The following is a 27,967-nucleotide window of genomic DNA, read 5'->3' as shown; positions in this document are numbered from 1 at the left end:
AAGTCAAATGATAAATTGGCAAGTTGTTTCTATGGCTACCAAACATTTGTGATCCTGGATATAAATCCTGCAACAACAAAAAAATGTTTACCCATGATCTTTATCATCAATGACAGCTGTAACTCAATATTATATTTCAGGTATTAATTCAAAAGTTTTTATTGAGCACATAACACGAGCCAAGCACTAGGTCCTGAGAGCACAAAGGGGAGCAAAATAGACATAAATCCTGGACCTCGCGATAAGCTTTCTGATTACTACATAGAATTCAGAAGAATACTAGTTCATTATGGATTTAGGTGGGTAATAATATGAATAGTAAAAGTTGATGATTATATTTGAGCAACACAATAAAGTAGTATTTGATCATAACCCAAAGTATAAAATAAATGTTCACAGTCCATACTGATATAAATGAACGATTGAACAAAGAAGTTGGAAAAAATATAAAAATCTCCCATGAAAAAGAATTTCAAATAAATTATGCAGATATTCTACCCCCAAGGAAGTGGAAGTAATCCACTTAAGTGTGAGGTGTGCATAGTGACTTCCTTCTAAAGAATACAATATGGAAAAGAGAGTTAAAAAGAAGACAGTTTCAAAACCTGACAAAACCTGTATCAGCCAGGAGATCAAGGTCAACACGACCATGGCTCAGCTATGTTGATAGTAAGTTCAATAGCAACCCCTTATCCATGATTTCACTTTCCACAGTTTCAATTATCTGTAGTCAACCTCAGTCCAAAAATACTAAATGAAAACTGTCTAAAATAAACAATCTGTAGGTCTTAAATTACATGTTGTTCTGAATAGCATGATGAAATCTCGTGCTGTCCCACTCTGTCTCGTCAGGAACGTGAATCATCTCTTTATCTGGCATATCCACACTGTATATGCTACATGCCCAATCGTCACTTAGTAAGAGTCTTGTTTATCAGATCAACTATCACGGTATTATATTTCTTGTGTTCAAGTAACCTTCATTTTAGTTAATAATGTCCCCAAAGTGGCAACCCAGATATGCCAAAGAAAAGCCATAAAGTGGTTCCTTTAAGTGAAAAGGTGAAAGTTCTCAACTCAATAAAGCATTTTATCATCTCACATCATCATCAGAAGAAGGGTGAATGTAGTACAAGAAGACATGTTTGGATAAAGACAGAGACCACATTCACATACCTTTTATTTTTTATTTATGTTTTAATCCTCACCCAAGGATACTTTAAAAAAAATTAATTTCAGAAAGAGAGAAGCATCAGTGTGACGGAGAAACATACATCAATTGCCTCCTATATGCGTCCTGACCAGGGATTGAACCCACAACCTGGGAATGTGCCCTGACCTGGAACCAAACCCATGACCCTTTGGTGCATGAGGCAACGCTCCAACCAACTGGGCTACGCCAGACAGGGCCACATAACTTTTATTAAAGTATATCTCTATAGTCCTAGCTCAGCAGCTGTTGGTTGGAGCATCAGCCTATTCATCAAAAGGTTGTAGGTTTGATTCCTGGTTAAGACACATACCTAGGTTACAGGTTCAATTCTGGTCAGGGTGCCTATGAAGATAATGATCCATGTTTTCTCTTCTCTCTCTCTCTCTCTCTCTCTCTCTCTCTCTCTCTCTCTCTCCCTCTCTCCCTCCCTCCCTCCCTCCCTCCCTCTCTTTCTAAAATCAGTAAAAACATAACCTCAGTAAAAACATAACCTCAGGTGAAGATTTTTAAAAAGTATATTACCATTATTGTTCTATTTGTTATTAGTTATTGTTAATATCTTATTGTGTCTAATTTATAAATTAAACTTTATCATGGGTATGTATGTATAGGAAAAAACATACTATATATATAGGGTTTTGTACAATTCACTGTGGTCTTAGAATGTATTCCCCTTGGGTAAGAGGAGACTACTATACCCTTGATAATAATGTGATAAACATGGCACTTTACCTCTGTGGTCTCTCTCCCAACAACATATAATTCTAATTGAATCATGAAAAATCCCAATGGAGGAAAATTCTGTGAAATATCCAACCAGTACTTTTCAAAATTGTCATGGTCACCAACAACAGGGAATGTCTGCGAAACTGTCAGTCCAAAGGACCCAAAAGAGTCATGATGGCTAAATGTAATATGGTATCCCGGATCAGATCCTAGAACAAGAAACAAAAACAGGACATGGGATCACATCTGTTTAAAGGCCCAGATACCATATATGTTAGCCTTGGCAACCCTTGTGCATTCTGTCCTGCCAACGAAGCTGCTGCCAGGGAAATTGAAACACTGACCTCATACATCTGGGATCAGCACCAGTAATGCCACTGTACATATTAGGCCTTCAAAACAGTTCCAGAGATTGATCTGGGGCTCAACTTGGTAGCCCTGAGCCACACAGATCATTAGCTATAATGGGAATTAGGCTTGTTTATTGAGATGATTTATTTTCAAAATGTGCATGGCCTAGACCTCTAGAACTCACATACAGAAAATAAATTCAACATTTAAAGTAAAAGCAGCAACTTTCAAGCAGAAAAATGGGTGGTAGAATTTCAGAGCCCAAACACTATGCTGCAGATGCTGAAGGTGAGAAGCATATGTTAAAGGGGGAAATGCTGGGCATCAGGGAAACAGAGGCAAAGAAAAGAACTTTGGAGGCCCTCTCTCCCATCTTCTGCAAGGAGATGGGTGTTCCACAAGCCATCGCCCATGGCTGACCATCTCCCTCATAAAGAGGGTAACAGGAGGAGGAGTTGGAGGCTGCAGAGCCAACATTTAAAGACCCTTAAATGCAAGACCAGATCTGTGGAAGTTTATTCTTCCTACCTTTTAGCTATAAGAGACACCATTTTATAATGTGAAAAGTCTGGGACTTAATTACATTTAACTTAATGAAAGAGCTTGTACAACCTATAGCACTAATTTTGGACACAGTTGTGAGTATTGAATTGGCATGAGAACACGAGCTATTATAAGAAAGTTTCATCCTCTAGATTAGCACATTGGATTATGCAATTGGCCAAGATGTCAGACATGAATAAGGACTTAGTTGCTCTTATTTTGATGGAAGTATGCTCCAGCACTTTGGATTGTCTTCCAGGACTCAGGTGTTCAAGAGAATCCCAACACTGACCAAGAGACCAATAATTTTCCAATTCCAATGATCCTGCCATCACTTGTTTGTGATGGAGTAGGTCTCAGGTTTGGAGCAAGAGGAGGGAAAATTTGTTTGTATTCTATACATCTGATGGCCATTCCTTCTGGACAATTCTGTAAACTTTCTCATCTTTATCCTATTCTTCTTTTTTTGCTCCCCCTCACCTAGAATCATGTACTTCATTCCCAAGCAAGTGTCCAATACTAATGTTTATTGAGCCCCTACTTTGTGTCAGGTTTTGTACTTGATGAGTCACATACTTAATGCTTTTTAATACTTTTAACTTATTTAATACTTTAAACACCTCTAAGTAACTAGTATTATTCTATTATTATTATTTTTTACATATATTTTTATTGATTTCAGAGAGGAAGGGAGAGGGAGAGAGAGAGATAGAAACATCATTGATGAGAGAGAATCATTGATCGGCTGCCTCCTGCACAGCCACCACTGGGGATTGAGGCCGAAACTCAGGCATGTGCTCTGACCAGGAATCAAACCGTGACCTCCTGGTTCATAGGTTGATGCTCAACCACTGAGCCACACTGACTGGGCGTATTATTCCATTTTAAAGATGAAGAAATTGTTACTCAGAAAGGAAATGTAACTTGATCAAGATAATGAAGCCAGCCAATCAGTATTAGAGCTGGAATTTGAATCAATTCCTTCTAATTCCAAACTCTGGCATTTCCATGAGGGTGTTTCCATCATGTTATGCTGCTCTGCTACCACTGTAAGCAAGCACATGGAATTTAAGCACGTGCATGTTTTGAAGCAAACTTACTCCAGAGTATATCTTATGCTATCTGAATTCAACTTGCTAGAATGTCATTTGATTAAAGGATTGGGATGCACACAATGTAGGGTACAGTACAAAAATCCAAGTCTTTTTGTTTCGTGTCAATTAAAGAGTTTCAAGGATAAGAATTTCAGGAATTCTGCATCTGAAAGAGCGAGCCCACTTCCCCAGAAAGGGGGAGACAATAGGACAATAGCCTGGAAAATCAGACCCTGGAGGACAAGGGGGTGGGGGGGGGGTGGAGAGAGAGAGAGAGAGATAGAGAGATTCAGAACTGCCCACTCTGCCACTCTGCAAGAGATAACTAATTTGGAGTTTGGGAATGAAATGCTATATCCTATGCCATGTGAATGCCCACCTCTCACTTTTCCCAAAAATAATTATTAAAATACACATTGTTCAATAAATAATGTTTTCAGTGGGCTTTTTCAAATAAATGTAAGAAGCCAAGTTCTGCTTCAAATTTGGCACATTGGCCAAAATAAACACTCCACCCAGGGATAGAGACAAATGAGTTGCACATGTATCATCTTGTTTTGTCTTCAAAACAGTCCCAGCAAGGAGTTATCAGCATCTTCTAACTAGAAGAAGAAATGGAGGTTCAACATGTAAATAACACCTGGTAGTCATACATCTAGGAAGTGACAACGTTGGGATTCTAGCCAGAGTGCCCGATTCCAATGCCATTGTATTAGACAGAGCAGGATGCCTCTTTCCATCTGCCCACACTCTTCCTTCTTTTTGAGGAAAAGTAAGAAGCTTCACTGGGTCCATGGTTATTTCATTTTGCACGTCTATACTCCTTTTCATTTTCTATGTGACCAAACCTCCTACAAAACAAACCCCAAAACACCTTAAACAAATGTTTTAGATAGGATAATACCTATTACCTACTTGGAAAATTTAGCCTTTTGAAAGCTTTTTTGCCCCAAAGAGTTGACAATTAACCTTTAAAACATTTTAATTTAGCAAAGTTATAGGGAAAATTGGTAGAAAATTTGCCAGTATCTGTTCAGGGACATTCAAATGTGATGAATCACGACACAGTTACATGTTAAATTTGCTTCCATAGATGATTAAGAAACACACATCTCATGTCATGAAGGTAAGAAAAATCTAAGGCTTCCATGATTATACTGTTTCCATTAGCTAAAGAACTACTTTTAAAATAATGAGAATGCTTCTACTCTGAATAATTTTGTATCTGAGATAATATTCTACCCAAAAGGGCATAACATTTCACTTGACACATCCAGGTTTTTCCTGCCCATTAAAAACTAGCCATTCCATAAGAGGCATGACTTGTCTTTCCAGTGACGTACGAGAATCTCTTATGCACCTCTTCCCTCTGGTAAATGGAGTAATGGGGCTGTTTAATCAAAAGCTGGACATTAATAGGCATAGTCCAAGGGTGTAAGGATTTAGAATTATACTCAGTGCCCTGATTCTCAGCCCAGAACTCTGAAAAACTCTACTTTAATAATGCCTTACTAAAAATAGGAAACACTTTCACCAGGGTCAGGAAGTAAGGTCAAAGAAGAAATGATGAGGAACTCTGGCAGAAAACCTCTCTCTCAGATCTGTTTGAAACTGTTTGTGTTTCTCAGAAGATACTTCGGTAGTGTCCGCATGAACGCTAATCTCTGGAGAGGGTTCCTGAAAAGAAGATTTCTGTGGTTAAAGCTGGGAGTGTTTCATATTCCACCACACTGTTCAAGATACACAAGATACAGCAACCTATTAAGGCTCTAAAAAAATCCATTCATACTTACCTTTGTTTGATGTAATGTTTTCAAAACTTGTTTGACCACAGAAGTCTTAAAAAAACACACACACACCACTATTAATATTCTACCCCTCACCCCTGACCTATGTATTTTCCATTTAGTTATCAAAGAGATCTTTTTTTTAAAAGCACAAATCATGTCACCTATCCTTGCTGTAAATTCTCCAACGTTTTCACATCAACTCAACATAAAAACCACAGTTCCTGACCAAGTCCATCAAGTCCTACATCATCTGGTCTGTCACCTCTATTGATGTCTATCTCACATGTGCCTTCTTAGACCACACTGACCATCTTCCTGTTTCCAGAATATTCCAAGGGCTCTTTCACCTTAGCATCGTTCCCACTGCTATTCATTTGCCTGGCTTACTCTTCCCCGGATAAGCTTTATGCCATTCTCTCTCATCCTATTCTGATCTCTGCTCAGATTACCACTTTCTCAGAAAACTTCTACCTTTCTTGAGAAAACATTGTATCTAAACAATAGGCTTCAAATCTACTCATTAGCCCCTTACATTGTCTAATTTTTCTTCATAGTGCTATTCAGTACATGATATTATAGAATTACTTGTTCGTTATGACCTAAAGTTCTGTGAATTGAAACCTGGCTTCATCTCCAGAGGAGAATATTCAAAGATTCCATGACCTTCAGTGAGGGAAGAATACAAAGTACTTTCCTGGCAACTGAAATCTAGTACGTAGGTAAAATGCTGATTTTTTTTTTTCCTTTGCAATTTCAGAGGTCTTGCATCAAGAAATCAATGGTCCAATTTCACATTATTTGAATTATGAGTCTAATGATCTTATTGTCAGCTCAGAGTTCAACTATTATAACCCTTGAAAAATCAGAGAAAAGCAATTAAATACAGATGTGTTTCCTTGAATATGTCACAAATTGAGAATAGAGCATTATTCACAACCATCATTAACATCATAAGAAATTATTACCTTAAATTCCAGAGTCACTCACAACCACTGAAGGATTACTTGTTTAAAAGACAAAATAAAGAAACCAGCATTGGAAGTTACTACTAAATTCCTCTCCCAGAGACCTCTAATTTCTAGCTGCCACTAAAAAGAATGATTATCGTACTTTCTTTTTTTCCTGGCAATAGTTTCAAAGTTGCCTTTTCAAAGACAAGCTTAGAAAAATTTGATGAAGGAGGCTCATTTTTCATAATTATGTAAACCATATATAGTGTGCAAAAAGAGAGAAAAATCTCTTATGTGTGAGAATGTCATCATCAGCAGAAGCTAGGTATAGATGAGTGACTTGGATTAATTTGAATCTCAATCAGTCTAAGGGTAGGAGAACAAAAAAGGTTAACAGGAAATAGAATAAGGCACAGAACGCTCATTTGGAACATTCAGCTGAGGTACAGAGAAAGGCTATAAACCAACAATGGTTTACAATGGGATAGGCACTCTTATAAGAGCTCTTCATACTTTATCTTGCAGGAAGTTTTTTAAACCTGAGGCACAGGCAGGTCAAGTAACCTGCCCAGTGCCTCACAGCTATTGTCATGGGTCTCAAGTTCCAATTTCAACCCAGGCATTCTGGTTTGGGGTGCAAGCCAAAAATGCTGCATAAAATACGGAGGGGAGCTTGTCCATATGCAGGAATTCTTAGGAAACAGCCAGCCAGCAGAAACTGGTCTTAACACACTAAAAACAAAATATTACCCACAAAGGGGTGATGTAGGAGGATGCCACGAGAGAGAGTTAAGGTGAGAGAGAGGATTTTGTGAGGAAGTTTCTTTGGCAAAATTCGCCTTTTGAGCCACAATCCCTCTTCCTTCAAGTAAGAGTAGTGGGTGGATCCAGCCCCTTCCAAACAGTTGAGAGAAGTTTGGGGGGAGGAGTTCAACAGGACCACTCAGAGGATCTTTGTTCTTAGGGACACAGGGGACTGAGATCTGACTTTGTCTGTGGAAATCTGGAAGACATCATAGGTAAGCTCAGGGGCTGCTCTGATGTCTGGACTAAGGTAAGCTTCTGTAGCTTGCTGAAAGTGATTATACTCTCCTCTTAAGTGGGGTAAAAAAAAATGCATTTTTTTCCTGTGAAACAGGATAGAGAATTGACCTGGAAGATATAGAAACATTTGTCTGTTTTGTACATGCTGTTTCCCAGTATCTAGATTAGTGTTTGTCCTAGTGGCTAGAACAAGTATTCTATGAATATTTATTAATTTTAGAAGTTATTATTTTATTATAAAATATTACAGCCATAAATTATTGTTCCTGTTTAATAATTTAATATATTAGAGTATTGGTTAATGACTATTAATTAGTTAGTTAATTGGTTAATGAACAAAGCATCAAGGAAGGAGTGACCAGCTGGAGGAGAGTTGCTGCTACATCACAGGACATCCTGCTGGAGATTCAGTAAAAGCCTTCCAAAATATGTGCTCAATTTCCTGTGGGGGAAGAAAGACAGCATTTTTATATCATTTACCCTGAAGATTCATTTTAGATGTGTTAGTGGCAAAAAGGTGCTACCAAGGCTCTGTCCAGCCTCAAATCTGGTTATTTAGCTGTTCCTCTAATTCTTTGAATACCGTTCCCAATAGGTTTCTTTCTTTTTTTTTTCTCTTCTTTTTTCTTTTTGTCTCAGATATCTAGAGTTGTTTTCCATAGTATGCAGCAAAAACAAAACAAAACAAAATTGAAATATCACAGCAGAGACATAACTGGCCGCCCCAAACTAGAAACAGCTAGGTTTGGTTTGGCTCAAAGGAAAACTAAGTTTATTGCCACTAGGATCTAAGATAGCAGCATTCACATAAAAACTGAACCTTCTGGCTTCTCAAATCTGGCAGGAGAGTGCTGCCATCCCACATGGTAACAATTGTGTGGATTGGAGTAGTCATCTCCCTTAGAACAAGCATGTGCTTATTTATTTATATCATCTGTTGGACCCTGTGGTAGTGGAGTATGTAATCCATGGTACATACAGTATCTTTGTGCTCTCTGGTTTTTTATTACTTGCCTGATTTAGTTTAGTTTGACTCAATAAATCTTTTTTTCTTTAACACCTAAAGTAGTTGGCACCTAGAAGAAAGAAATATGCTACGGTCAACACCATCAAAGAACCACTTAGTCTAATCAGTGAGACAGGCATTTCAAAGGAGAATTTTATATGTAAATGGTGAAAATCATGGAGGAAGGTACAAGATAGTATGAGAAGCAATAAAGAGCATTTCATTCAATCTGGGTTACCAGTGAAGGTTCTGTAGAAGATAATGCCTCATTGGGTTTAAAGGATAGGGGAGAAAAGAATTCTTGACAGGCAAGCAGGTTGAATAATAGAAAGAAGGAAGGAAATGGCAGATGGAGTATGAATAAGGTATTAAAAATATTTTTAACAATCAGGCAATTGCTGATGCCACTGCTCTATTTTAATCTACTCCTATTGATTAGAATTTAGTCCCAAGTAATGTCTTTGCTCCTTATAAAATACCCATTTAGTTTAATTGGTGATATAAAATTTGCCATGTATTAAAAATATTTTTATAGTTCCACTTACATAGCCTTTTAAAGTGCAATTAACTCCAATAATCTTTATCAAATAAATAAAATTAGTGTGACTGAGTGGTTGAAATAGAGATTGTAGGCATTCCTTTTTTTTTTTTTTTTGCTATTTAAAAGAAAATGTGTTATTTAAATCACAAGCTTACTTTAGAAAACAGTAGCAACCAAAATTATTTCAATCTTTTTGTTTGGTATAGGGATCCAAGGAACTAATATTGCAACTAGATCTTTCTCTTTATATTATAAGATTTATCAAGTGGTAAGCTGTGAGTCATTTTGTTGTGTTATTTATAAGGTATTTCAAGGAGAGAGCCAAATAGACATATTAGCACTTCACTGGGAACCATCTACCACTTACTTCCCTATTACCCATCTATTTATACCCAATCTTGTTCCAGAAAAGATTGAATGTGGCTTGCAAATACTTGGATAGCATAAATAAAAACAGAGCAAAAGGAAGAAGCAAATGCCATAAAATGCAACTAGGAATGATGCTAAAATGTAAAACGTGCATCATAAATGTGCTATAACTGAGCCACAAATTGGCTCTGAGCATTCTACCAAGTTCCTTGGAAAATGGAAATTTGACCAGTTCCTTAATGCACAGGACTCATAACATAGAAACAGCATTTTATCAGAATGCGTAAAAAGACTATTGTCCTGAGATCAAACAGGATGTATTCAATAATGTTCTTATATTTTATCACAGTATAGGCTGATGATCAATTACAGTAGACAACAATTTAATAAAAGCAATTCTAGCCTGGTTGGGTTTGCTCAGTGGTCATGGTTCAATTCCCCGTCAGGGTACATGCCCAGGTTGAGTTTCATCCCTTGTAGAGGTTGTGCAGGAGGCACCCGATTGATGATTCTCTCTCATCATTGATATGTCTATCTCTCTCCTCCTCTCTCTAATATCATTTTTTAAAAAAGCAATTCCACAAGAGGAAATACCTCCTGTGACTTACCTCTGCTTATTTACCTGTGTGCCATTAATTGGCATGAGTAGCTACGAATTACAGTCAATGCAGCTGGTGGTGCTAGAACAGGGCCTTACGTACCTTATCTCTACTTATTTTTGCTTCTGAATTATCATTTTATTTTTCAGGCAATATTGTGCCCCCAATCCTTTGGGAAAATGATAGTAGACTCTTAGAGCTGTTGGATAATTATAGTAGGTAAATAAATCTATAAGAATAACAAACCTGTGCCTGTGACTATTGATTGCTCTTCTTTATTTAAAAAAATATATTTTTATTGATTTCAGAGAGGAAGGGAGAGGGAGAGGGAGAGAGAGAAACATCAATGATGAGAGAGAATCATTGATCAGCTGCCTCCTGCAAGCCCCCTACTGGGGATCGAGCCCACAACCCGGGCATGTGCCCTTGACGGGAATCGAACCAGGGACCCTTCAGTCTGCAGGCTGAAGCTCTATTCACTGAGCCAAACAGGCTAGGGCTTGCTTTTCTTTTTAATGTCAAAATTATTTGGCTAAAAGACTCTCCCATCAGGGGCAAACTTGACAAGAAACACAGGAAGGGAAGGAGATGGAGAAAGCTCCTTCTGCTAGAGCTGAAATCCCTGAGCGGAGGAGCCGAGCATGTCTTGCTCATGACTATATGCCTTTCCCCCAACACCTTGCATGTGCACTAGTGTTGATTCTAGTTGGCTATCAAATGAATGAATGAATGATAGGTGCATGAAAGCATTAGCCAGGGAATGTGGACTTTTCAGTTAATGGGAAATAATGTTCCAAACAGAGAGAAAAGCATATGCAAAAAATGAGAAAGTTGGAGAGATTATGACAACTGTCAGAAACTGAAAATAGAGCAATCTAGAAATAGGCATGAAAGCTAGAGATGTAATTCTGCATCAACTCAATCATTTGGCGACACAAACTTGTTGAATAAACTTTGCTTTTCCATCGATTGGGTTGCCATTTTCTAGCATGTCATAATATCTAGTTAATAAGAGATTAAGCCACCTTCTATGTGTCACTTTGGATGTATGAGGGTATCAAAAGAAACAGATCTGTCATTTTGAATATAAGCAAACATAATGATTTAAAACCTATAACATATTTTAAGTTTTCCCCTATCTCAGTAACTTTATCTGAGTTGTCATGGTTGGGAAGCTCATAAAATCATTCTATAATTTAAAACCACAGTTAATTACTCTGAAAATTAATATTTTCTTTCTTGTGCTCATAGCAATAGCTTCTCAGAGCCTCATTTCAACTAGAAATGTCCAATTATAATAAATGCCTCTAATAAAGATGTAAAAGGACAGGAATAAAAGCGAAAGAACTGGAACACCGAAGAGAAGAGTTCTAAAGGGCAACCATTATTCCGTTTCTTGTAATTGCCCTCAAAATTTACCATCTCCCTTAAAAGAAGAAAATCTGAATTGTATAGAATGTGCTCATAACAACTGTTCTTGGGGAGTTTTTCCAGGTGGTTCACATACATGGGAAACAAGTGTTCATGAGACCATGCATATCCTTCTGAGTACTTACGGAAAATAACATCAATTTTAAAGTACATTTTTCTAAGAAAAAGGGTTAATCCTTCCCCATTATTCTTAATTCTAGGTTGCCTGATTTAGGTGTACTTTTGAAAAGTTGCAAGAAATGCATTGTCAAATGCCAACATTTACTCTGTTAACTGATAAACTCATATTTTAAGTTTATTAAATTTTTCAATTTTAATCTTTAATGACTAGGACATGACCTGCTATCTCTGAACCTGTGTGGCATGCATGTGGAAGCATTTTCTGACTAGCTCTTAAGAAGAAATTAAAAGTAAAGGGTTCTGGTGAGACTTGCAACCACACAAGTAGCATTAGAATCCAAGTCTAGCTGAATAAAACCTGTAAATACAACATTTTCTTTCAACAGATTAGGATCTGTCTAAGGATGGAATAGCAGGTTCAAAATAATGACTTGTGTAAGCAGACAGATCTAAGTCCAGAGGCAGGGGAAACTGGCAAATTTGCCCCTACAGTAAGAATCAGGTGTTGCTCTATTTTTGCCCTTTGGGGAGTCTAAGACGTTTAGGAAACTCCACATGTCTGTGATATAATCATATGCCCACTATTTGCCTACTATCTATTAGGTTTTTAGTTCCATGATTTAGCTTAAGTCTCACACTTCTATGAGCTAGGTAGGTTGCTTTTATCATCGCTCTTTTTACTGATAAGGAAAAGGAAGAGGACGAACTTGATCAACACCGTGCAGAAGAGGAGCAACCAGGAGTTAAATCCAAGTCTATCTAACTCCAAAGCCTCTGCTTTGTCTTCCATACCCACAAATGCCAATCTTTTAAAAAAATAATTTTAAAAAAATCTTTATCCTTTTTATTTTGCTGAAAAGTTAGATCCTTTGAGACCTGGTTGATTTCAGCAACATGATTAAATATAGATTCACCGTAAAGTAACTAAGAATATAGTTTTCGAGAAACTGTAATATCCTGGAAGCCAAATGCATCTCTGTATTCTGGCAACATGATTGACATAAAGGTTCATTGTCACCCCCTACTGACTGACAGCACAGATTTTTCTACCAGCCAGGTACATCGTCTGGTCATTTTCATACCTTTATAATATCAATGAAATATACCACCTATTTTATTTAAGAATTTTTTTAAAATTACAGCTGCTTTTTAAAAATTATTGATTTTAGAGAGAGGTAAAGGGAGGGAGAGAGAAACATTGATTGTTGTCCCCCTTCTTTATGCATTTATTGGTTGATTCTTGTATGTGCCCGGACGGGGATCTAACTCACAACCTTGGCATATAGGGGACAACACTCTAACCAACTGAGCTACCCGGCCAGGGCCAATTACAATTGCTTTTAAAACAGAAATTAGGGTCTTGGAATATGCCCAACTTTACTTCACACGTCAGTACTTTTCTTTCCTTCATACATGTGGGAAAACGTCTGAAATAACCCATGCCTGTAGAAAATCCCATGTAAAGTACTCTGAACAGAGACAGAATATCCTGTTTACTATGACTCACATTTAAATATCATTTCATAGAAAAAAAATGGCCTCTGTGGCTTTTAATATAATCACAAAAGCAGAGAACATTCTCTCACTTCCACCTTGAATATAAAAAACTTCAAAGAGCCCTGGCCAGTTTGCTCAGTGGTTAGATCTTCAGCCAGCGGACCAAAGGGTCATGGGTTCGATTTCCAGTCCAGGACATGTACCTCAGTTGCAGGTTCAATCACTGGCCCCAGTTGTCGGGGGCGGGGGGCAGGGGGGAGGCAGAAACAAACAGGAGGCAACCAATTCATGAGTCTCTCATGTCAACGTTTTCCTCTCTCTTTCTCTCACCCCTCCCCCTCCCTCCTTTCCACTCTCTCTGAAGAATCAATGGGAAAAATATCCTCACTCCTGGGGTGAAGATTAAAACACACACACACACACACACACACACACACAACAAAACTGCAAAGAATCTTTGAACAGGAATATTGCTACTGCTCTAATAAATTAACCATTAATCCACTCTCATATTCTAATTATGGAAAATATACCTCCACAAAATTTCATTTAAGATAAAAAATAAGGTAAGGTACAGAATGAACCACAGATTTCCTCAGGGACACTGGGGCGGCAGTGAGTGGCAATGGAACTGCTGCATGAAATTGACATTTCCTCATCTTCTCATCTCATCAGGTATGCCAGCCACACAGGAGCTAAGGAAGCTCAGAGCCTGTCACTTAAGGGAAGACTCTGCTGGTTGAGAACAAGAGGAGAAAGAGAGAATAATGCCTCTAAGAGTCTCATTAATGATGCATCAGTCGATATTTTCCCCCAAACTCCACCCCTAATTTTCCAATAGCTCTTCCTCCTTATGGCCCTTTCCTGCTCACACATTCTCCTCACACCTTTGGAAATGATTTCAAAGTGAGAGCTAGAAATAAGCAGTTGTAGCCACTTCCCATCATGTGCTAACTCCAGGCAACATAGCGCTTAGGGGCACAGGGACTCTGGAACCATCCGGCTTGGATTTGAACTCCAGCTTTGCCATGGAGACATCTCATAGGCCTCAGTTCCTCCCATAGAAAACGGAGATGGTAGCAGCCTCTCTCCACACAACGTGGTGAGGATTGTACGTGAAACATTGATGACAGCGTCTGGATCAGGGTAGGTTTGTGGTCCATGTTAGCAATTGTTAATATTTTGTAGAAATTGTAAGTTCAATGCTCTAACTCCATACTGATAAAATTACAAAAATTCCATTTATACTTCCAATTTAATGGCGAGAAACAGTGTTTTTGTTCCAAGCTTCATCAGACTCTCATTAAATACTCAGGGGGAAACAGCCCATCCGTCTCTGAACAATATTTCAGACCTCACTGGTCACTAACTTCCTTCTACTAAAAGCTTTTCCGTGCTCCTCACTTCATGATTATGTGTTTTTAATGAGTTGAAAGAGGATTGTTTACACTTTGCCCTGTTTTATTCCTCCCACTTTTAAAGTGAATCACATTCATTTATTTCTAATTCACTCTCAGTCACAGCCCACCTAATGGCATGTTAATCTTCTCTTGTTTGTTTGTTTGTTTTGTTTTTCATATACCAGGTATGTACACATGGCCATTGAAACCAAGGACTATTGTTTGGGTTTCTTTATAATCAGATAAACAATTAGATTTACAAAACTCCCAATTTTCTGGAAGTTTCTAAATTTAAACCCTGAAAGTCCCATGTGCAGAGAACTCCTTTGACACCAGGCAACCTGGGACCCTTGATCTTTCTATATCATTCATATTGTACCAATATATTGCAATTGTCTTTAAAATATCTCAAACATAAATGAAGCATAGTAAAAATGGCATTCAACTTTGGACTCAGAAAAGCTGGTTTCAAATAATGTCCAGGTTTTGTCTTTTTCAGCAACTCAGTAAAACATTCAAGGTTCTCATATATAAAATGAAATTGGAATATTGGTCTTTGTTATATGAGGACAATTGTGAAGGTCAAATGTAATAATGGCCATGGAAACAGAATCTTAATGAAGAAAAAGTTTCATGTCTTATGTGATATTAAAATTTAGTGCAAAAGTTGCCAACTGCTTTTCCTATCAGTTCATGGTGGTTACTAACATTTGGAAGCTAAAAGGAGGTGTTACACAAGAAGTTTTGTTGTTTTGCACAGATATTTCATGCCCAACCATATTCATAAGAAACTGTATTTTATATTTAATCAATAATAAAAACTCACATCATCTGGTATTCAAAAATTCTTTCATAAGGAAGTCCCAAACCCCTCCTGTTAGTATTTTTTTTTTTACCCTCATCCTAGGATATGTTTTCATTGATTTTTAAAAAGAGAGGAAGGGAGAGAGAGAAAAAAACATTGATATGAGAAACATCCATCACTTGCCTCCCATATGAGTCCTGACAAGGAATTAAACCACAAACCTTTGGTGAACCAGATGAGGCTCCAACTGAGCTGCTCAGCCAGGGCCCTCCCATTAGTGTTTGCAATACAAATATTTTCTCAGTTCAAAAGGGATCAGTAAAAAGAGATTATTTTAAGTACTTACTGCTCTCATCAGTGAGCATTTTCACATAGTTGCGCAGACATTGTTATTTCAGGGTAACCATTTCTTCACAACTACAATATGCTTGTACACACACACCCAGCTTCTGAAAACAGACCTTGTGACCTTGAGGCAGCTGTGTCGCTTCTCTGTACCTCTATCTGTGCATCCGTAGCACAGAAATAATAACAACATAGGCTTGTTATGGGAACTACGTGGATGGATATAAGAGTCTAAACAATACCTGACACAACCCAAGTATTCTTATATTTTATCATTTTTATTAGTTTAACCCTAAGGCTCGAGAAAAAGATATTGAATAAGGTTGGTTATGAGTATTATACATGGTTGGGCGGGGGGGTGACGATGGGTCAGGGTGTCAGCAAGGCGATCCTAAAGGACACTTTACTTGCTCTCCCTTGAACTCGGGAAAAGGGTGTAAACTTTCTATGCACCCATTTCCTTATAAGCTTCGTAGAATCTCCTGTTGAAAACCTTAATCCTAAACCATTTCCAGGTGTCAAGTGAGTTTAGTCTTCAGTAACTTCTCTTCCAAACAGAATATCAGGACTTTTGACATTTCGATACATACCAGAGTCAACAAAAAATAGCTCCTCCTGCCTCCCAGCACCTTCTATTCCGAATGTCTGTGTTAATAAAATTTGCTCCATCAGGGCTCCAAACCAAAAGATGCTTTGTGTTCATCCTAACCGTTTCATAGGCTGTCTTCTTCAAAGAAATGTTGCCAGATCATCGATATTTTCTCCACTAGGACGCGGAATAATTGGTTTCCACCCAACTCAGTAAAAATGTGTGTGTAAGTGAGGATGTCTCACTTAGCCAGCTAAGCTGAGAACATCCTCTGTTGTCATCTGTGTCACGGTGACCTTTTGGCACAGCACCGCCCCTCCACCCAGTCTCTGCTGTCATCGCTTCCCCTCCCACGCTCAGCCCCTCACTAATTCTGCAGTGCCAGCCACCTTTCTCCGCACAAAGGAAGATGATCAGTGACTTGCTGTTCTGTACTAGTACAGTCATTGAAAGGGCAACTGCTATTTACAACATCTGCAGCTGAAGTGAAACCCATCAGATCCCATTTGGTTTTATTAATCGCCAAACTTTTTCTTTAACGCTCTTAACAACACGGCACCTACTATTCAGTTTTCTTCATTGGAAAAGTTAACGTGTCTTGAAGATGGCAATTAGAACTTTTCACGTTCTTCAGCTCTGTGCATTTATTCATGAAGGGCAAATGGGGATGGCATCTAAAGAGTGTACAGTGAGAAGCATCAATCAGACTGTCAAACCTCAAAGGGAAGGTAGGGGAGGGTGGGGGTAAGGGGGAGAGATCAACCAAAGGACTTGTATGCATGCGTATAAGCCTAACCAATGGACACAGATACCAGAGGGGAGAGGGCATGAGTGGGGAGGGCAATGGGGGGGGGGATAAGGACACATATGTAATACCTTAATCAATAAAGAAAAAAAAAAGTGTGCAGTGGCTGCAGGGAAGCTTGCAAGGCAGGTGAAGAGCTTGGTGCCCATCTCCAGTTCCACGCTGAGGTCCCATTAGCCACAACGGCCCGTGATTCAGATGAGCTTCACCACAATGCAGGCTGCCTCCCTGATCCCTCCACGGCCCAGTCCAGGTTCCAGCAGAAGCATCACACCAGAATCAGAAGGGGAGTTGGGTCTCTCCAAACAGCAGTGACTCATTCAGTCAATTTTCACCTCATTGGAATTCCTCATTAGGTTTCTTCAGAGATTCAGGTTCAGCAATAGTTCCAGGATTTTATCTTGTGGATGGTCTCACGTTCCTCCTTATGTTCATGCTCACTTTTCCCTGCCACATGCCAGACTGCATTATCTTCATTGGTTCTCCTAATTAATGGAGTTTCTCTTTTACTATCTCACCAATATGGAGAACTATGTATTTTTAAAAATTTTTCTCATATTCTAGAGGCCAGAATTCAAATCTCATTACTCTATCCATATTTAAATAACAAAAGTAATCAGTCACTGAGTTCTAATTATTCCTCTTCCATGGATTTTTATCACCTGGCCCTCTTCTTTTTATCTCCTTTTAACAATAATGACTTGCGTTTACAAGAGGTTTACTGTGGATGAAGCCCTTTGCATGCATAGTCTCTAAATCCTTGCCACTACCATGTAATGAAGGGGTTACCTCTACTTGGTTTTTCTGTTTCACTTACTATGATCTGATATGTACATATTTAATTACTATATTTATATGTTCATTGTTTCCCTCAGCCATCTAGAATGTAAGCTCCAAGAGGATGGGAATATTTGTTTTGTTAATTGCTGTGTCATCACCTAGAACTGGTACCAGGTTGGCAAGGACCAAATTTGTTGCCCATTTTAATTTAGAACATAGCATAGTACTTTTCATTTAAGTTTCACCCAATAAATATTTCTTAAATAATTAATGAGATCAAGAATGGCACATAAAACTCCCCCTTTTCTATTTCTGTTTAGTTATATGCTGGTTTTGGCATTTTATTCCTAATTGGCCTGCCTTGCATTTATTTATTCCTCTTAAATATGAAACTATTTTGAAAGGGTACATGGTATCAGCTGGTATTGAATCAGAAAAGCAGAACCACTAGAGAACCTCACAATATAAATGCATTGGTAACAGGGTTTTGACCTTCTGCAACTGTGGGAGCTGGTTAAGCAGTCTCCGTAAATTTATTGTCTTTGCACCTGATGTTAGAGCTTAAAGTCCATTCAGCCATTCAGAAAGGGAAGATGGAGGTCAAGTGAGGGTCAGCAAGAAAAAGCTAGAACCCATAAACGAGATCTAGAATCCACGAAAAAGGAATCAAATCTGTGTCATTTCCTGTTGCCTCTGACCTTGATGGTGTGGGTGTCTGAAGAGGTCTGGACCTTCCTTCATAGAATTAAACACACATACCTGGCGCAGGATTCAGAGCAGCTGAAGGAAGATCCACAGGCAGGTGGAGTAGCTGCAGACCTGGCTGCTACCTCAAACTCATGAGGTGGACCGGCAGCTGTACAGCACACTGGCTGCAGCTTCACTTCTGTGTCCCCCTGTCCTACAAGGATCTCTCTTGTGCCCCATTCTGCCTGGAAAGACACTGGAAAGGAATTCTGAGAAATGCAGTTCAGCCTAGCCATGCTGACACATTACAAAGCTTTCCCTCATTATCTTCCAATGAATTGTTCATGACAATTTTGAATTGCATTTCTATTTTATAAATTATTAGCAATTCACTCTAATTAAGACTATAAACTTGAGGAGTGATCTTTTTTTCTTTTATAAAAATCTCTTCTAAAGTGTTACTGAATTCCTAATAACATCTTACCTGTACTATGCCACTTAACACTTGATTGGATATTTACTTAAATTAACTTCTCTACTGGTTAGAATTGGGTTTGTCTACAAATAACATTAAACCAAAAAATAAACAAATAGAAATATTTTCTTAAACAAAGTAGAAATTTCTTTCTTTTTAACTAAAAGGGACTATAGAAGTAGGAAATATAAAGCTGGTCTGTCCATGAACATCATAAATCAAGGCTTTTTCTATCAATAAGATAAGGCTTAGCATCTTCAAAGTTACTTAATGGTTCACGATAGCTACTAAATCTCCGATCATTATGCCTGCTTCCCAGGAAGAGGTAAAATGCAAAGACCTTACCTCAGAGCTCCTTACAGTTTCCTTGAAGCCTTCCGGGAAGTCCTGAAGAGCAAATTTCACTTGTATCTCAGAGCTTCAAGAGAAGCTGAGAATTACAGCGTAGAGTTATGCACATTGCTCAGGGGAAAGCAAATATTGGGACACAAATAGCAATGCCTGCCACAATTTCTAAGAAGAAATACTCCCTACACAAATCATGCTTACCAACAGGAGATACTGCTTTCCTCCCAAGGAAAAAGAATGTTATTAAATAGAACGGTGGGCTTGACAAGAGTTAATTTTGTGGTAGGTGACTTCATTCAACATTGCCAACAAGTCCTTTTGAAACGCTGCACTTACAATGTGGATGTTACAAAGAACACCCTCGAAGTCTTAAGCTGAAGCAGTGAAGATAACACAGGAAGCCAAATTTTACAGGTAAAATATGTTGATTCCTGTGAAAGATGTGCAGTATTAGGAGAGCCCAGTAGAACCTGGGTTGCCCGTCAGCTGGGAGTGATAGCCATGGGAACTGGAGACTGATTCAAACAGAGCTGTGGATGGGTCAGGGGCTGACACATTGAGATGCACATGAAATCACCATGACCTGAACCAGCTTTTGGAGAGTGCAGGGGTCAATCTGACAGGGAGAGGTTTACCAGAGGACATTTTCCAAGTTGAGAGAAGGAAAAGGCCCTGAATCCTAAGGGGCTGCAGAAGTGAAGGGAACAATACAAAATTCACTTTGGCCACAGAATTAGTGTCTGTTGAAAAGCACAGCATATGAACCTGAACTACCCACAATCCCCCTGCAGGTCTGACCTTAAAGGTAGCTATTTATCCATCTGATCATACCACAGTCTAACACTTTTCTGTCTTCATTATTAAGAATGTTATGCCAGACAAAGCATAACCTTAATAAAACCACGATTGCATTCTATCTTTTCTTTTGTTGCCTCGTCGCTCAAGCAATAGCAAAGGAAGTTTGTCTAAATTTGTTCATCACTTAGCCGTGTTGATTACTGCATGTGAAGACTGACTGCAGGGAAGCGAGACGAATGGCTTCCTGATGGGGTGGCATGTATGCACCCTAATGAATGCCATCTCCTTCAAAGTGTCATAGGCAAGAAGGCAGTGACAGCAGTTGCTATGGTTCCACACATTTTGGAGCTCTTGTCTTAGAATTCGACAGAGACTGGCAATGTTTTTTCTTCCCTTTTTTTTGCTGCTCTCATGTATGCATTTTTTCCCATCCTGCTTAGCTAAAAAAGGACCCAAGGAATGGGTCTGTTCTACATGGTAGGCACTGGAGAGGACCAGAACATCTGGTTAAGAACACAGGCTCCAGGGACTGAGCACCTGCAATAAATTCCCAACTCCACTCCATACAACCTGGGTAGCCTTGGGTGAACTTATCACCCCCTTGTCTATTTTCTCACCTGCAAAGTGGAGAAACTAAAACTAGTTCTACATCTTGAGTCTGGGACAAGGCTGAGGCTTTAGGTAGGCTTCAGCTTATTTTAGCTGTGAGAATATGGTCCCTGGTAGCAAACAGAAGATAAGTATGGTGAACAAACAAGTACAAAAATTAAGCTACTTTTTCTCACAATATATTCTCAAGCAATTAAGTTAAATTTGAACAACCAAGTACTTAATGTTTAAAAAAATAAAAATGGAGCATCTTCATAATTAATGTCTTAACTAGTTTTCTAAATAAATTTATTGGTATGACATTGGTTCGTAAAACCATACAGGTTTCAAACTCAATAAAACATCATCTGCACACTGCATGGTGCATTCACCATCCAAAGTCAAGTCTCTTTCTGACCCATTTATCACCCTTTTGCCCACTTCCACTCGCCCCACCCCACTTTCCCTCTGGCTTTCACCATACTGTTGTCTGTGTCTATGTGTCATATATACATATTTTTTGCTTAATCCCCTCACCTTTTTTCGCCCAGCCCCCCCAAACCTCCTCCCTTCTAACAGCTGTCAGTCTGTTCTATGTATCCGTGCTTCTGTTTCTATTTTGTTTGTTCAATTATTTTGTTCATTAGATTCCACATATAAGCAAGATCATATATTATTTGTCTTTCTCTGACTTATTTTACTTAGCATCATCTCCAGGCCTATCCATGCTGTTGCAAAAGGTAAGATTTTCTTCTTTTTCACATCTAAGTAATATTTCATTGTATAAATGCACCGTAGCTTTTTATCCATTTATCTACTGATGGGCACTTGGGCTGCTTCCAGATCTTAGCTATTGTAAATAACACTGCAATGAACATAGGAGTGTTTTATTTTTTCAAATTAATTTTTCGAGTTTTCTTCTAATAAATTCCCAGAAGTGAAATCACTGGGTCATAAGGTAGCTCCATCTTTAATTTTTTGAGGTAATTTCATATTGCTTTCCAGAGTGGCTACACCAATCTGCATTCCCACCCACAATGCACCAGGGTTTCCTTTTCTCCACATCCTTACCAACACTTGTTGCTTATTAATTTATTGATGACAGTCATTCTGACAGGTGGGAGATGATATCTCATTATGATTTGAATTTGCATTTTTCTGATGATTAGTGATGTTGAGCATCCTTTCATATATCTATTGGCCATTTATATGTCCTCTTTGGAGAAATGTCTATTCAGAGCTTTTGCCCTTTTTGAAATTGGTTGTTTGCCTTCTTGGTGTTGACTTTTATCAGTTCTTTATATATTTTGGAAATTAACCCTTTATCAGATGTATCATTGGCACATATGTTCTTCCATACACTGGGCTGTCTTTTTTTTGTTGTTGTTGATGGTTTATTTTGCTATGCAAAAGCTTTTTAGTTTAATGTAGTCCATTTATTTATTTTTCCTTTGTTTTCCTTGCCAAGGAGATACATCCTCAAAAATATTGCTTGAGAGCTGTCTGAGATTATACTGCCTATCTTTTCTTCTAGGAATTTTATGGTTTTGTGACTTACATTTAAGCCTCTTATCCATTTTGAGTTTATTCTTGTGTATGGTGTAATTTGATGGTCTAGTTTCATTTTTTTTTTTGCACATACCTGTCCAATTTTTCCAACAGCATTTATTGAAGAGACTGTCTTTACTCCATTGTATGCTTTTGCCTCCTTGGCCAACTGTTAATTGACCATAAAGGTGTGGGTTTTTTTCTGGGCTCTCTGTTCTGCTCCCTTGATCTATATGCCTGTTCTTATGCCAGTACCAGGCTGTTTTGATTATAATAGCCTTGTGGTATAGTTTGCTATCTGGTAGTGTGATACCTCCAACTTTGTTCTTAAATATTAAAAAAATAATAGATTCTCAAAATGTAAAGAAAGGACAGAACAAGGTGTTTCTAAATGAGCACTCCTGTTTTGAAGACAAATTAAAAGTTACTGAGAAATTAAAGGGCAGGCTCTAGTTCCTCATTTAGCCTGCCTTCAAGACTATGCAGTCTATGACAGGTCTGAGTTCTAGAAGGATGCTACTGCCTCCCTTTAACATCCCAGGGTACATGGAGATGTGTCAGTGCGACAGATCAAATTTAGTTTGAGGGGACAAATTGGAAATGTAGAATCAGTTACTGGATAGTTTTACGGATTTTCAAATTGTTTAATTACAGCCTTTACTGAATTTATTAATTTATATTTCCCATTAAGAACGAGTGGTTATCCCCAAACCAGCATGGAAAACAACAGGATTGCTGTCTGCTAGAGCTACAGAGCCCTGGTGCAGATGGATCTCTCGTGCTCGGTGACTCACTCAGACTGAGCCATCAAGCATGCCTGTTGGTATTGAGTAGGGCATCCCGGGAAGGTGCTCACCTGCTCTAGATATGTTCACTGACTCTGAGTTTTGTGTGAGATTATAAGTTCAGACTTGCAAAGGGCTGTGGAAACTACAGGTTGACCAAAAGTGTGTTTCTTTATTCCCAGGTAGATCCTGACTTGAAGAAGTCATGTGGGTCATCGATTGTGTGTTGAGGCACATTGCAACTCATGTTCCAGGGGAGGAGGCGAGGGACAGAATGTTCTGCTGGCTGGTCTTTCCACGGCTGCTTCCTTGATTCTTCCTCCAAAGGATACATTTTCTTTCAGGCAGCATATCCCTGTCTCTGCAACACGTATAGCCCCTCTTTCTCGTTGTGAGCATTGCACAGTGTAATTTATGTAATTTACACCATCAGCTTGAAGCAGACAGAGGAGAAACCTCGAGTAATGCACAAAACAGAATTCTTTCAAATCCAAGATGAAAGACTGTTTTCGCAGTACCTGTTTGCAATGGATTTCAGCTATCACTTTTACTTTTTTCCCATTATTCGCTTTTTTCTACCCGTTTCAAAGTGTCAATCTGATGCTTTGAGAGTTTCCTTTAAAAAATTTTTAAGTTACTCATTAGGAACTCACTGTGGGCAGTTCAAAGGAAAGGCTCTAGGACTCCTGTAGCTTCAAGGAGCTGTGAAGAACACCTGTGTGTCTGGCAAGATTTACATTTGACTTTCAGAATACCAGCAGGAATGTCAGTAAGAGGCAACACAGCAGACATACATGGGTGTTATATGGGCGGATAAAAGGACAAAGCATTATTTTCCAAAATGATCTCTATGGGACAAGGGCATGAACACACACACACACACACACACACACACACACACACACACACACACACGAGGAGGGGTAAAGAAGAGAGAACTCCATAGTCAACTACACTGAGGAAATGTTACACACTATATTTCTTCTTAGAGACATCCAATACACCTTATTAACTTAGAAGGTATGAAATGTTCTGTAGAATAAATTTGTTTAACCCAGAATTTCTGCAAGTGTCTGAACCATAAAATGCCTATTACTTGGGATTAGTAGGATTTGTATTTTCAGTAAAATATTTTGGGAAACATTGCTTAATAATCACCAGTTAAGACTTGTATCAAGGACTGGCTATTGTATTAATTTTTAAACATAATTATCCTACCGATTTTAATCATATTTTTTCCTGAGAACTAAATGATTATACCTCTACAATAGTCATTTGTGCTTTTTAACATCTATAGGTCTGGAACACTGGAATGTTGAAGTTTTGTCTGCAGAAGGCAGGAGAACAAGACTTGATTTAAATCAAATAAATAATTACTTTTCTAACCTGATGACTAATTTCCTTTTTCCCACTTCTAGCTAATAATCACTGTAGCTTCCATATGCCTCCCATGTGCCAGATAGAAAGTGAGTATTATTTCCCAAGATTCATACAATTAAGTAAGATCATCCCCATTTTATTAAGAAGAAAATGGAGCTTCTAAGTTGCTGAGAAATTTCACTAGTAAATAGCAGGGGGAGCGACTGAGCCCAGGTTTGTTTGACTCCATCTGCTTTCCTCTGGACCACACCGTCTCCCTCGACTGTGAACTTACTTACCTGCTTTCTGCTTAAAAGCAGGATATTATGTTTCTACATCAAAATAAAATCTTGCTGATCCCAATGGTGTTAAAGGATGAACACTGTGGGCTTTTACCTTAAATTAAGTCCCATCTGTTTACACACACCTCTGCCATCACCACTATCACACTCTGTTACAATTATTGTCTTACTCGTGATCTCCTTTACGAATTGGTGTGTGGCTAAATCTTGTGCCTCAAAATTCCCAGAATTTACCATAAAACCTTAACTAATTACAAATATAATAATAGCTAACACTTACTAAGCAGTTTCTTTGTGTCAGGACTTAATTTAGATGCTTTAAATGCTTTTAACTCATTTTCTACTCCAATACCATGAGGTAAGTATTATAATTCTTTCTGTTACAGATGAAAAGCTTGAGACTCAGAGAGGTTAAGCAACTGTCCCAGGTCACATAACTAGTAAATAAAAGAGGTCAAAGTCTGAACATAGTAGAGACAATTGAACACCCTTATGAATAATAAATGATTGAAAAGAGCTAACACTGACTAAATTCTTACTCTGTGCTATGTGCCATCTAAGAGCTTTACGTGAATTATGACTTTTATTTATACAACAACTAAAGGCCGGGTGCACAAATTCATGCATGGGTAGGGGCTGGCCGGGGGGAGGGGCCGTGGCTGGCTGGGGGGAGGGCCCATGGGCAGTTGGCCGGCTGGCCCCACCCCCTGACTGACCTCCCAGTTGAACTCCTGGTTGAGGGGACAATTTGCATATTAGCCTTTTATTACATAGGATTCCATGAAATGAGTGGGATTATTACATACACGCCCATTCTGTACAGAGATGGAAACTGATAAAAAAGAACTTAAATAACTTGTTCAAAGTCACAAAGCTAGTAAGTGATGAGGCTGGGAATAGAACTGACTTCAGAACCTGTGGTTTTATGCTTTTCATAATTGAATAATTTAATTGTTTTAAAAAACTGAACTAATTACAAAACAACTCAGCAGGGAGTCCCACACCTAAACAATAGGAATCACATAAAAATGAACATCACTAATCTTAGAAAATGTCTGAAACCATTTTTAAGAAGCAATAAAAAGTGTTGTCAATGGTTTCCATTATGAAATTCTCCAAATTGACACGTGGCTTTCCTGAAGTTAGAGAGAATACTTTGGTACAGCCTTCCTTCTTGTGGCTTGTATCTTAAAAAAAGAAGAAAGAGATTTTGATATGGCCTTTCTTGGGAAAACTGATTTGAAGGATTTTAAACTAATCATCAAAAAGCAAGCAAAATAGAAAGCATATCATCAGAGGCTCACCTCTAGATATTTTCAAAATTCCTCCACATAAAACATGCCTAGTCTATATGTTCTATTCTCTCCCTCAAAAATATATTCCTCAGCTCTAAATTCCCTTTAAGGACCAGGAGCCAGAAATAAATAGGGGCAGAGAAAGGAGAGAAAGCAACAAGCATCAGAGAAAAAAAACAAACAACCCTTCTTTTCACAGACAACTCTTGGAGGGCAGTTCTCAGCTGCCCAACAGCTGTGTAATGTTCAGCAAATTTTGCCTCTCTGGATTTATGGGGTATAGAAAATGGCCATCATAAGATCTGAAAATGATGAGTCCAGTCCTGAAATCACCGTGTCAACACAGAAAGTGCAGTGGAAGGCAAATAAAAATGATTACATTTTGTGTGACAGAAGGTGCCGGCTCGCAGAGCACAAGCAGCTGTTTCCACAGGGAGACATTTGTCACCAGTGGGACATTGATGGTGGCCAAGAGCAGGCAGCCAGGGCCAGGTGGGTGCAAGGCAGGCTGCGCTGCTCTGGAGATGGCAGAAGGAAGGAGGGGTGGTTATATGCTCTATCCAGGTTGCACTGGCTCTTCCCGTGGATGTCGAACCCTGCTGTGTCAGTCCGGCCCCCACGATGACATAGCATCTCCCATTGTGCCTGAGGTCCTCTGTGGATGAGAATGACTCTCATTCATGAGCACTTGCTATGGTAAAAGCAATTCTAACCAGTGTTTATCTATCCCTTTACTTAAACCGTAAAACTCCAGCAATTTCACTGTACACATGAGGAAACCCAAGACCTGGAGAAATTAACTGCCTGAGGTTTAATAGGTAGAAAGGAAGAGTCCAGAATTCAGGGAGAGGCAATCTGATCCGAATTCACTGTCTTCACATTCGATGCCAGACGTCAGCAACAGCAAGCAGCCTGATGGCCAAGTCAGCCCACAACCCGTTATTTTAGTGGCCCGTCAGCTAAGGATAGTTTTTATATTTTTAAATGGTTGGGGAGGAAAAAAATCAAAAGAATAATAATATTTGGTGGCACATGATAATCACATTATATTCAAATTTCATTGTTTATAAACAGTTTGATCAGAACACAGCCATGCTCATTCATCTCTATGTTGTCCGTGAATGCTTTTGCGCTACCATGAAAAAAGTGAGCTGTCACTACCGAGGTGGTATGACCTAATAAGCCAGAATGTTTATTATCTGGCCTATTGCAGATAGTCTTTGGTGCCTGGTCAGTTCAATCCTGAGCAAGGACTGAGGAGAATTCTCCAAAGTTGACCTATTCAAGGGATAATCCGGACAAACTTTCTGGTCCACCTACCCCATTTATTTCACTCATATCTTTGTTTCCTTATGTGAATGTGATGCAGTAGCAAATTTCTGACCTGCCACTGATAGATTGCTTCTTTTGTCTTGAGATGTATGGATAGAAATAACCCAGCAAAAGTGGCCATTCTACAAAATGGAACTAGTAACAAAACCAAATTTCTAAAATATAGTTATTGTGACTTTAAACATATTTGGGCCATGGTTCAAGTGGGAGGGGAAAGAAGCATTTAAAATTGTTTTGTAATTAGATTGCTCCCATCAAAGAATAGAAGGTTATATTGTTGCCCAGAAAGGGTGGGCCCTCAGCTGATCCAGTCACTCAACTGCCTTCACTGTGGTTTGGTGATTCTCACCTGAGAATAACAAAATGCACATGAGTCACTGTTGATGAAGACACTTGTGGGCATAAAACAGCAATCAGAGAGGAAAAGGCAAAGGTAATTGGGAAAGCAGTGC

The sequence above is a fragment of the Myotis nattereri genome (assembly GCF_964212035.1).
Source record: "Myotis nattereri genome assembly, chromosome: 17".
In the NCBI taxonomy this organism is placed as follows: domain Eukaryota; kingdom Metazoa; phylum Chordata; class Mammalia; order Chiroptera; family Vespertilionidae; genus Myotis; species Myotis nattereri.
This window is presented reverse-complemented; position numbering follows the sequence as displayed.